Source organism: Tupaia chinensis, unplaced genomic scaffold (genome assembly GCF_000334495.1).
Source record: "Tupaia chinensis unplaced genomic scaffold, TupChi_1.0 Scaffold143758_1, whole genome shotgun sequence".
NCBI lineage: Eukaryota > Metazoa > Chordata > Mammalia > Scandentia > Tupaiidae > Tupaia > Tupaia belangeri.
Genome location: NW_006203607.1, coordinates 2,376,366 through 2,388,705, shown reverse-complemented (window position 1 = coordinate 2,388,705; position 12,340 = coordinate 2,376,366). Strand labels below are relative to the sequence as shown.

Below are 12,340 nucleotides of genomic sequence, written 5' to 3'. Positions count from 1 at the left end.
AATTAACCACTCGCCCGTCCTCCTCCCGGAGGTGGAGCGTGGCCGTCGACCCCGCGGGTCGTTGGCTGGTGCCTCCCAGCACGACTCCGGCTCAGAACGGCGGGGGGCGTGGCCTGACCTGAGGACACGCCCTCCATGGGTCGCTCCCGCCCTGGGGGCGGGGCTCTTTCCCAATGCCCACTGGGCTGGCCGGGCCGCTGCGAGGCGTGGTGCGTAGGGGGCGGAGTCACGAGAGGGGCGGCCAGACTTCCTCCCCAGTCGGGGTCTAGCCTAGCGTTTCAGCGGGCGACTCATTTCCGGTGGGGGTGCCGCGCCCAGTGAGGGCCCGGAAGTGGGTCGCGCGGAGATTGCTGGGCGGTTCTTGCCGGAAGTGGAGAGCGGCTCATCGCAGTCCCGAGGTAAGGCAGAGCTGTGAGGTGAGGGTCCGTGGTTGGGTAGGGACTGGGATCCCCTCCACGGCGCACCGGCTGCAGGCGTTGTTAATGGCCCTCCTGGCCTAGGCGCGTGTGCTGAGCCCTGCTTAGGAGCCGGGGTTGAGGCCCTCAGGCCGACCTGGACAGCTGGGCGCGGTCTCTTGAGGTGGAGCCGGGGTGACCAGCCGAGCCCGTTTGTCCTGGGGAGGCCCCTCTGATCGATTTCGCAGTGCTGAGCCTCCGCGGTGCCCTGACTGAAAGGGACCTCCGAGACCGTAGAGTTTCCTCCTCTCGCTCCCATTGCACGGATCGGTAAATTGATCTCGGATGATGGGAAGAGGCTGGTCTAAGATCATATAGCAAGTGAGCAAGTGAATCGGAATCATGATCCCAGATCCTTCCCATTGTTGGAACCTCTCTCCAACTTGCTCTGATCTTCCGGTTGGTGTTACCTCGCAGGCAACTGCAGATGAAAGGCCACCGCCGCGTGAAACTGTCTTTTGGTAATTCAGACCTTCGAGCTGGCATGTTGGGGAGAGCTTTGGAGAGTCGAACAGGTCCTTGTATTTGCCTCCCCTACGTTCTAGTCGTTGCTCTTACTGTGATTAACTTTATTAGGGTGTTGTGTACTTCTAGATCTGAAATCAGATGGCTCAGGTTTGGGCTGTCCCCACTGCCAGGTATCTGTGGCCGTAGATGTCTTATTTAATTTCTTTAAACCTCATTTTGCCTATTTTGTAAGTGGAGATCTTTGCTCACCCCATAGGATTAAATTCAGTCTAACCAATTGTGTTTATTCAGTGCTAGCATTCTGCCAGACCCAGAGAATGCAGATTTGAAACAGAAACGAACTAGACCTTGCCTTCACGGAGCTAACAGTGTTTGCAGCGGTGTTTAAGTAATTAGAAAGGTGCTCAGTGTTAGGAGAGGACAGGGTACCCTGGAGGTATGTAACAAGGCGTTCAGGGAAAGCCCTTCTGAAGAGGCAGAGTTTAATGTGAATTTTGAAGGGTGAACAGGAGTAAATGGGATGAAAGGGGATGAGAGCACTTTAGACAGGTTAGCACCAGAACTGTGTAAATTGAAGCTCTTTGTAGGGATCCCTCTTCAAGTGGAAATCTGGGGACTGCCCAGCACAGTCATTTTTTAACAAACCTTGTGGAAACCTTAACATGTGTGAAGCATGTATTAAATGCGGTGCTTAGCTCTTGTGGCTAAGAATACAGTTGTTCTCAAGGAATTTACACTGGGGAGGGGGCTGACCAGTACATCAGCTATCTTAGTGTACTGTGTGAACACAGAGCAAAGGGAGCATAGAGGAGAATTACCTGACCCAAGTTTCCAAGCTTTCGGGAAGGAATGGGAGGCTACTTTTTGCAAGATTATTTAAACATATGGTGCATCTGGAAGAGACCTCCAGGCATGGAGGACTACAGGTGCAAGGACATGGGAACTTGGACTCATGAAAGTGTGACCAAGTTTGGGTAATGCTTAAAGTGAAGGAAGTGAGAAGTGGTGGGGTCGGGAACCAGCATTTAGCATAATGGCTATGTTGCTGGACTCCCACGTAATTGACCGCAGTTCGCGTCCCGGACCTGGTGGCTTAAAACTCATGCCGGGCATGTGTGCGTGCATGCCCAAGATCCCAAGAGGAGAATGGAGGAGAAGGGATTGCAGTGTGACCATCCCCTCTGGGGGGTGATTTCTCGCTTTCTGTCTCTATGTCTCTCTCTGTCTGTCTGGCGAGTGCATGCGCCCTATAGTAAAAAAAAAAAAACTCAAAAGAAAGAAGTGGTGTGTTCAAATACAGAAAAAACAAAAACAAAAACAAAAAAACTCAAAAGAAAGAAGTGGTGTGGTCAAATACAGAGGACCTCTTAAGCCCTGTTAAGGAATTTGGGTTTTATCCTGAAAGTTATGAGAACGCTTTGAAGGGTTTCATGTAAGAAAATAGTATCAGATTCATGTTTTAGAAAGTTCAGTCTGCCAATGAGAGGAACCAGTGTTTGAAAACTATTACCTCAATGAACAAAGACATGGAAGCAAGAATGGAGAGGTGGGTTTGTACTTGAGCAATAATAAAATGATGAAATTCATAGAATTGGAGGCTGATTGGGACCAGCAGATGGCATAATGGTTATGTCGCTGGACTCCCACATGACCAACCACAGTGGTTTAAGACTCACGCTGGGCATGCCCAAGATCCCAGGAGAGTGGAGGAGAAGGGATTGCAATGTGGACAGTCCCCTTGGGGGGTGATTTCTTGCTTTCTATCTCTCTGTCTCTCCTGTGAGCACACATAGCCTATAGCAAAAATCTCTCTAAAAAAATAACAAAACAAAACAAAAAAAACAAAACCTGGAGACTGATTATGGGAATGAAGAAGTAGGACCTCAATCAGGTGGACAGGATCTAAGCATGCTGTCTGGCTTTCTGGCCTAGGGAACTGTGTAGTACCGTTCAGACTGGGAATATGATAGGTCATATTAGGGAGAAAGGTCAGTCAGGGAGGTGACATGGAAAGAATTAATTTGGGGCATGTTTAGTTGTGTTGTTTATATCACATCCAGGCAGAGATCTCTAATAAAGGGTCCCAGCTAGAAGAAACAGCTCGAGCAAAGATGTGGAGCCTAGAAAGGGCCTCTGTTCAGCGAAGTACTGGGGACTGGAGTGGGAAAGAACGTAAGACCAGAAAAAAAGGTCCATGTCTGCCACAACAAAAGCTGTGAAGAGCTTTTGACGTCTTTTTGGAATTTGCTTGGATTCTTCTTGAGGCAGGCAGTTTGCCAATTGAATTGTGTAGTCCAGCATAAAGAAACTTCTGTAGGAATTTTCCGACTTCCCCAGATATACTTTGTCAGGTGGGCATAAGAGATGTGTCAGAGGGGTTTAACTTAAATGGTAGCAATGAAAGAACTTTGTAAAATACTACCGGCCATGCAAATCAAAAATGGTGGTATTCAAGGAACCAGCAGTTGGCATAATGGCTATGTCGCTGGACTCCCATGTAGTCGACTGCGGTTCATGTCCCGGACCCAGTGGCTTAAACTCACCCTGGGCACATGTGCATGCGTGCCCAAGATCCCGAGAGGAGAATGGAGAAGGGATTGTGGTGTGGCCATTCCCCCTAGGGGGTGATTTCTCACTTTTTATCTCTCTGTCTCTTTCTGTCTGTCTGGCGAGCGCACGTGCCCTATAGCAAAAACCTCTCCAAAAAAAAAAAAAAAAATGGTGGTATTCAAGAGTCAGTGAGTGGGCTGGTCCCTTGGCTTAAGGGAGCCGGATCCCACATTAATTCCACACGTTATTCGAATCCCGGTCCTGGTAGCTTAAGAAACACTCTGTGCATGTGTGTGCATGTCTCAAATTCTGACAGGATGCGGAAATGGAAGAAAAGGGATTGCAGTGTAACTGCCCCGTTGTGGGATACTCCCTTCTCTCTCTCTCTCTATCTCTATCTCTTTCTGTAAGCGCATGGGCCATCTTGCAAAAACAAGGGAAAAAAAGGTTGAGTGAGTGTATTTTTTTTTTTAAAGAGGTTAGCTATTGCGTATAAAAGATTATTTCCCACTTGAGAGGTGATCTTTTACATCACTCTTTGTCTTGACTGTTTAGTAGCAGTTATTTCTTAACCAGGGACTGAGCCTTTAAAAAGTGACTTCCTCCTTTCGGTTTCCTCTGAAGCACTTGAGTCAAAGGTTCATTTTGCTTAAACAGGCAAATGCAAAGTATCATTGGAAGTTGAACCTTCTGGTTTGAAATTTAATGCTGAGATTTGAAATCCGAGAATCCTCAGGCTGTATTTTACCCAATCCTTGTGATTATTCCTTTGAAATGTCATCATCAGTTTCTTTGTTTTCTACCAACCTGGGTTTCATACCTGTAGTTCAATTTCTCTACCACAACCAAACTAATCTTTTCAAATTCTTTAAAAATAATCATTTTCATCTCATTACCCTTCAACTGGCTTCATCTTCCCAAAGAATCACATTTAAACTCCTTCTCCAACCTACAAAATACTCCACAAATTCTTATCTTAATTTTCACTGGGACAGTACAGACTTGACTTTCTAATTTGCAAGGCCTGAACTACTATGCTAGCATTGTATCAAACCTTTTATGCCTCCCTTGTGCTTCCTTCTTACATGACAGCAGTTTTTCAACCTCATTTGATGTTTTGGGCCAGATCGTTCTTCCTCCTGGTGCTGACCTGTGCTTGTAGAATGTTTAACATCATCTCTACCTCTATTCATTAGATGCCCATAGCTCTTTCTTAATCGTGACACCCAAAAATGTCATCAGACATTGACAAATATCTCCTGGACAGAGTCTCTGGTTGAGAATAGCATTGGAAAGTATAGCTTTGATAGCACAATGTCTTACCTCTCCAGTTAAATTCTCTGTGGGTGGGGCCAGCAAGTGGTGTAGTGGTTAAGGTCGCTGGACTCCCACATGAACAACCGCGGTTCAAGTCCTGAACCTGGTGGCTTGCTTTCTCACTTTCCCTCTCTCTCTCACTCTGGTCAAATTTAAATAAATAAATAAAGTTAAATAAAATAATTATTTAAAAAAAAATTCTCCGTGGCTTGACTCTGTGATCAGTCACATTTAATACAGTGTATGGCACATGATAAACACTCAGTACCCTGCCGTGAATGAATCATTTGTTTTTGTTGAGGCATCAAGTAGATGCTGTTTCTTCAAGGAATTCCTGGGTGATTCCTAAGTACTTGGCCTCCCCCTGCCCCCTAGAAGATGTCATTGTAAAAGAATAATGTCAGCGATTAGGCACTGGAAGCATGCTTTGGGCACTAGTGCAAGTCAGCAGGTTCCCTCTTCCCTGTATTGGGGATGTATAAGTTCTTGTTTTGTTCATGTTCGTGTTGCCTGCATTTAGACTGCTTGGTTTCAGTGGACAGGGATAATCGTTTAATTTTAAATTGCATATAGTTTATAGAGTTGGTCTTCATGTTTATTTTAGTGAATAAAATTGTTGTCGTTTTCTTCATCTGTAAATTAACACAGTTACAGCATTCACCATGAAGCTATTTCTTCTTATTATACCATAAACCTAATAAAAATATTCAACACTCTAAAAACATTCCTCAGCTATAGTGTATTTTTATTTGCCTTGTATTACGAGACCTATCATACCAGAGTTTTCTTCCATTTGGCTGGAAATTCATTGAAATGTTTAATGAAAGACGCAAGCTTACTTTTTTTGTTTGTTTTTTTCCTCCTAAAGTGATTAAAATTCCTATATTTAAGTTAATTATAGATTTACAGTCACAGATCTTTTCATATCTCTAGTTGAAGCTGAATCATGGCTAAGGACAAGTGTCATCCTTGAATTTATCTTTTTTTTTTTTTTTTAGGGTTTTTTTGGCTTTAGGGTAAAAATGCTTTTGAGAGTTTTTTTGGCTATAGGGTACATACGCTTGCCAGAGAGACAGAAAGCAAGATATCATCCCCCGGGGGAATGGCCACGCCACAATCCCTTCTCCTCTATTCTCTCGGGATCTTGGGGCACACACACGCTCCCGGCATGAGTTTAAACCACCAGGTCCAGGACTCGAACCGCAGTTGACTACATGGGAGTCCAGCAACATAGCCATTGTGCAAACTGCTGGCCCCCCTTGAATCTATCTTTATGCATGAGAGTGGGAAATGCTGTTCTCTTAAGGTAACTGTCCAGACTGAAAAATTAGCCAATGCAGTTTGTCTTTATACAGGGTAAAGCATGTGGAAGTGGAAAGGGCCTGCTGAATGCTCTGTGCAGTTAGTCTTCGAACATAAGACAGAAGCCATGACCACACAGAGTTATGTTTGCCCCAGACCATTGAAACAGCTAGTTTCCAAGTCTGACTTCAGCCTATACACTATTACCCATTTGACTCACTCCTGGAGTTTGACGTAGAGGACCATGGATAAGGAAGGAACAGAAGACAACTGCTAATATTGGATTGGGTCCCTAAAAGATAGTTCATTCTTTCTCTTTTAATCTAAACCAGGTGGCACTGACTCAGGCACTAAATGTCATTGGTTTCATCAGCGAAACCAAATGCTTAGTGAAGTGCAGTGATTCTTGATTTGGGTTAGATTTAGATAGCCTCTTTACTGGAGCAAAGGGATGTCTATTCTTCGGTTTCTGGGTTAAACCAGTCAAGTTGTAAGTATTTCCTATTAGCATGTCTGGGTTTGACTTTATAACCTGTTAGAGCCTAGTATTAATGGCTAGAACTAATCCCTTGTAGCATAGTGGTAGCTTAGAGGAGCTATCCAAGTGGAGATGGGATTTTTCTCTTTTTTGTTCTTGTTCTTCTTCTTCTTTTTTAATTAGTGCCAGGGCATGTGTACTTTTCAGAAAGAGAGAGTAAGTGAATGAGAGAGAAAGCACCCCCAATGGGCATGATCATATCACATTTTTCTTTTTTCCTTCACTTCTCCCTTCCATAAAGATTTGGGGGACACACACACATGTGCCTGGCATGTTTTTTAAGCTGCCAGGACCAGGATTTGAACCATGGTTAGCCGTGTGGGATTCATCTTCCTATGCATAGGGCTTCACCTTTGTGCTATGGTGCTGGCCTGGGGGGTTTTCTTTTGTTTTTTGTTGTTTTCATTATGAAAAATTATTATATAACTATGTTAAAGTTTGGAACACAGGCTATCATTGTCAAAAAAACCTCCACTGCTTTATTGTGACAAATATTATAAATACTGTAAGACTTTTCTATAGTCCATTTAGCTATTATTTCTTTATAATTAGAGTTCTAAGAGATAGATAGATATAATACTGCAGTGAATATCTTTATACCTTTTCCTTTTCTGCATTAGAGTTTACTTTCTTAGGCTAAAATCTCAGAAATAGGAGTCAGCTGATGATGCAGTGATACTATAGTGCTTGGCAATGCTGGGCCCATAGGAAGATTGTCCAGAGGCCTCCGTGTATGCTGCAAATGCATGTATGCCTGTAATCCAAGTTAGCTGAGGCGGGCGGAGGCGGGATTGTAGCTTGCAGAATCTGTTAGGGGTGCCTGTCTCTCTCTCCTTTGTATATCATGGAAGAAATAAATAAAATAAAAATATCTCAAGAATGGGATTATAGGCTAAGAAGAAGCCTTTCGAAGCTGATCATTTGAGCTACCATAACAGATAGGCCAACTTCTTTGGTTGCTTTGTTTTCAGTTTTACTTAAGGGTGATGAAGAACACCTGGGACAAAGAAGTGTTTTAAGTGGGCTGGCCCTGTAGCCTAGTGATTTAAGGGAGCCAGATCCCACATGACCAACAGCAGTTTGAATCCCAGCCATGTTGGCTTGAAAAATACGCTGGGCACATGTGCATGTGTGCCCAAATCCCAGTAAGATGGAGAAGTGGAGAAGAAATTGTGTCATGACCATGTCCTGTTGGGAGTGTTTTTCTCCCTCTCTCTTTCTGTCTGACAAGTGCACACGCTCTCTGACAATAAAAAAGAAAAAAAAAAAAGGAAAGAAAGAAAAAAAAAACATTTTAATAGCAACTTTCTATTACAGTAAAAGTTTGTACTTCTGGCCTAGTCTCCTGGCGAGATGAGACATGAACTATGGGAATAATCCGTTTCCATTTACTTCCAAATGACTTCCTTGAATAGGCGGAAGAAATTGGGTTGAGTTGTTAGAATGACGACAGTATGAAGCAACTTTGGCAGGAATCACTAGCCATTTCTGATTTTTCTTGGTTTTAAACCACAGAAGAATCAATTCATGGTTTCTTTTTAGTCTGCACATATCCCAGAGCCTATCCGTTCTCATGACTTCATGGCATTTCTTTGCCAGTGATTTGCAAACATTATCCCAGTCTTGATCCTTTCCCCGGCATTATTTCTAAGTACTTACTTTGTATTTCCACTTACAAGCTTCATCTTCTCTTCAAACTCAGCATATCCAAAATTGACTCCCTCTGGCCCTAACTAGAACATGCCAGAACCTGTTTCTGCCTGTCGTGTTCTAAAGCCTCCATATTTTCAACTCCGGAGTCATCTTTGCCTCTCTTCTCTGAATGCTACTGTGCTCATAGTCAGCACTGCATAGCTAGTACTTGTTCTCAACTTAATGCACACTTGTTTTGTGTGACCTCCCAGGGCAGAACCAAGATCAGTGGGTGGAAGTTGCAGGGAGGCAGATTTTGCCTCCTTATAAGGAAGAACTTCTTAATATTTGTGCTGTCTGAATGGAACGAGCGGCCTCCAGAGGTCTCAGGTTCTCCATCACTGAAGGTGTTCGAGCAGAGGCTGCCTAATTGCTGAAAATGTTGAAAGAACTCTTCTGGCATCAGTGTTTTTTATAAGATAACTTCTAGACTCCTAATTCTGAGAGAATTACCTTCAATAGAAGGTCATTTTTCTCTCTTTTGCTGGACTCCCTTATAGGCAAGGAAAATGTTGTACCCTTTTTTAATATTAATATTTCCCATAGCACCTAATTCAGGTGCTGGCCACTTAGTTACCCAAAGGTGATTATTTGTAGGTTTATTGATCCTTTTCATTTAGTTTCAGTATCTAGATAGACAACAAATATTGTGGATTTGTTTCCTTCGAAATATCTTTTGCAGTAGCCTCTTATTTTACAGCTTTCAACTTTACTTTCTAGGTCCTCCTATGAAGAGAATTGTCAGAAAATTCATGGAAAATGTATATTATGCAAAAATGGCATAAATTTCACTTTTTTAAAAAAAAAGAATTATTTTATTTAACTTTATTTATTTTGAGCAGAGAGGAACAGAGTGAGAGAGAGGGAAAGTGAGAAAGCAAGCTGCCAGGTCCAGGACTTGAACCACAGTCAGCCATTTGGAAGTCCAGCACCCTTAACCACTACACCACCTGCAGGCCCCATAAATTTCACATTTTTTAACCAAAACAAACTTGTACTTTAATTCTCTTTTCCATGAACATTTTAAAGCTCCTCATATATTTTCTCTTCTCCAAATCCCATTCTGTTTAGCAGACAGTACTTGTAAGCATTTTGCTTTTACATATTCCTTCACTTAGAATCCTTGAATGGCTTCGCATTTATCACAGCACCGATCCAAATACCGCTTGGCTCTCAGTGCGCTGCATAGTTTGGCCCAGCTTACTTATCTAGCCTTATTTCCCTTGGTATTCTAAGCTCTAGGCAAGCCAGCCTACTCACATTTTCTGTATTTAGCCTACTTGGCCTTTCCTTTTTGCTTCTGATTTACTTTGCAATATCTTCCTTTTTTTTCCTCTTTACCTTTCTATCGAGATGTCCCATTTGCTTATGAAACTAAAGTACCTCCAGTCCTTATTGATTTCTTCTGAACTCACAGAGCATAAAGTCATTTTCCTATATAGTTCAGAACCATAGCAACAGAATTCTGCAAAGAGAAATCTCAGTCTATAGGCTGGTACTTTAACATCCCCTAATCACAACTGGAGTTGGATCTTTTTTTCTTTTTAAAGAGAGCTTTTTGCTATAGGGTACATGCGCTTGCTAGAGAAATTACCCCCTGCGGGGATGGCCGTGCTGCAGTCTCTTTTCCTCCATTTTCCTCTTGGGATCTTGGGCACACGTGCACACATGCCCAGTGTGAGTTTTAAGCCACCAGGTCTGGGACTTGAACTGCGGTCGATTATGTGAGAGTCCAGCAATGTAACCACTATGGCATCTGCTGGTCCTGGATCATCATGAACAGAACTTTTTAAAGAAAATAATTATTTATTTAATTTTATTTATTATTGTTATTATTTCTCTTAATTTGCTACATAGCATTCATGCTCATCAGAGAGAGGAAAAGTGAGAAAGCAGGCTACCAAATCTGGGACTCGAAACATGGTCAGCCTTGTGGGAGTCCAGTACCCTAACCACCATGCCATCTGCTGGCTCCACAAGTTTTAAAATATCGTCTTTTTTTTTTTTTTTGAGAGGTTTTTGCTATAGGGCACATGTGCTCGTCAGAGAGACAGAAAGTGAGAAATCACCCCCCAGGGGGGATGGCCATGCCACAATCCCTTCTCCTCTATTCTCTTGGGATCTTGGGCACACAAGCACCCACACGCGCCTGGCGTATGTTTAAGCCACTGGGTCCGGGACTTGAACTGCGGTCGACTACTTGGAAGTCCAGCGACATAGCCATTACACTAACTGCTGGTCCCAAAATATAGTCTTCAGTATTTATTTCATTCAAATTTTATTTTTGGGGCCTTTCCAATAAGAATGAAAGCTTCTGGAGGATGTGAACCATATGCCTTCCATTTCTTAAGTAACCCCCATGATGCTAAACACGTCCCTGTGTGAACATCTATGTGGTTGGTTTCCTAAGTGCAGGGAGATAAGGTGCATGCAGGAAGGAGGTGGATAAAATCCTATCCTCTGGAGTCTGTATTCCTATATTCAGTGGTAACAGTTTATATTTGAATTGCATTTTAAGGCTTCCTAGGTGATTACTCTCATCTATGAAGTCACCTCCTTTGATCTTCACATTTCTGTATGCTAGGTGAAGATTATAGTCTATTAATTGACTGTTCCAAAGTTACACAGTCAATATATAGCAGATTGAGACTTAGACCTTGGTCTCCTGAATTGTAATTTTATTTAGCCTTGTTGTAATTTATAGCCACCTCCCTTGCTGGAAGTTTTAAGATGAATGCTTAAGTAGTTGGGAATCTGTACGTTCATTTGTGGAGGTTTATATATTGTTCTTTGCTGCTGTTTTAGCAGAGCTCCTGTTTTCTGCTCTGACAAGTCTGTATTTCTTGGGATAAGCCTTATTTTGTACATTGCTTTTCAAGTATGCATCATCTATTCTGAATGTGATTGAAAAAAATTGGTCTCCATGGAGAAAATCTAAAGCAGAAAAGTAGAAAGCTGCTAATAGTACACCTAGAGACACCGTAAAGAGGCCTTGAGCCCACAGTGCTGTGCTCTGCAAGCAGTGGGGACTAGATGCTGCGATGAACTATGTAGTCATTTAATTGTTTAAAAGCCATTGTGGAATGCATGAGAGCTTCAGACTGAGATTTACAATGTTTGTACTCAAGGTTTAGGTTCTTCACTCACTGATTTGTTCTCTGATGAGCCTAACTTTTGTGAAAGTCCATTATTTTGCTCTTAAAATGGGTATCAATATCTGTGTAACATGCCTCACAAAAAAATTTTTTTAGAGAGATTTTTGCTGTAGAATGCATGTGGTCACCAGAAAGACAGACAGAAAGTGAGAAATCACCCCCAGGGGAGATGGCTTCGGCTGCAATCCCTTCTCCATTCTCCTCTCAGAATTTTGGGAATACATACACACACGCCCAGTGTGAGCTTTAAGCTGCTGGGCCTGGGACTCAAACCACGGTCGAGTGTGTCGAAGTCCAATGATGTAACCATTGCACCATCTGCTGGTCCCCAGAATTATTTTTAAGTTTCAAAGAAAGAAGAGATTCGTGATTTAAAGCTTTACAACTCTTAAGGGACTTAAATTAGTATGGATTCTAATAAACAAGGTTGCTTTCCTTATGGTGCTTACTCGAAGGTCTCTACATCAGTGTGATTTGTACTGGAAAAGGCAGCACATATTTGAAAATGGGAGTGTTAGTGAAGTCCTACAAAAGCAGTCAGGCCAAAAGTTTTAAAAATAAGAAAGAAGTAGGAGTGAACCCAAAACACTTCACAAATTTGGCAGAGAAGGGAGACTGCCAGACTTGTGATGAGGGGAGAATGGGTTGGGACCCTTATTTACTTATTTATTGACCCCTCCATACCTGCTGTATTTTTAGTGCCTACCACATTTATAGTACAGGATTTACAAGGGCAAGAAGACAAGGTCCCTGCCCTAGAGCAGCTCATTGCCCGCTCACAATTTTCTTTTATCTATTTATCAATTCCATGAGTGAGTGAGTGAGCAAGAGAGCGAGTGAGAGAAACAGCACTCCGAACAGGG

At 42.8% G+C, this 12,340-nt stretch overlaps 1 protein-coding gene across 3 annotated transcripts in view; it reads left to right on the top strand.

The window, feature by feature from the left end:
• Positions 1 to 243: 243 nt before the first annotated feature.
• The window catches only part of CAP1 (cyclase associated actin cytoskeleton regulatory protein 1), a 30,211-nt gene continuing 18,114 nt past the window's right edge, over positions 244 to 12,340 (top strand). For 2 of the 3 annotated variants that reach the window (XM_027766885.1, XM_006164947.3), the window contains exon 1: positions 244 to 398. The gene's annotated coding sequence lies outside the window, so the exon portion shown is untranslated. The remainder of the gene's footprint in view (positions 399 to 12,340) is intronic. The other variant, XM_027766884.1, reaches the window with a different exon arrangement.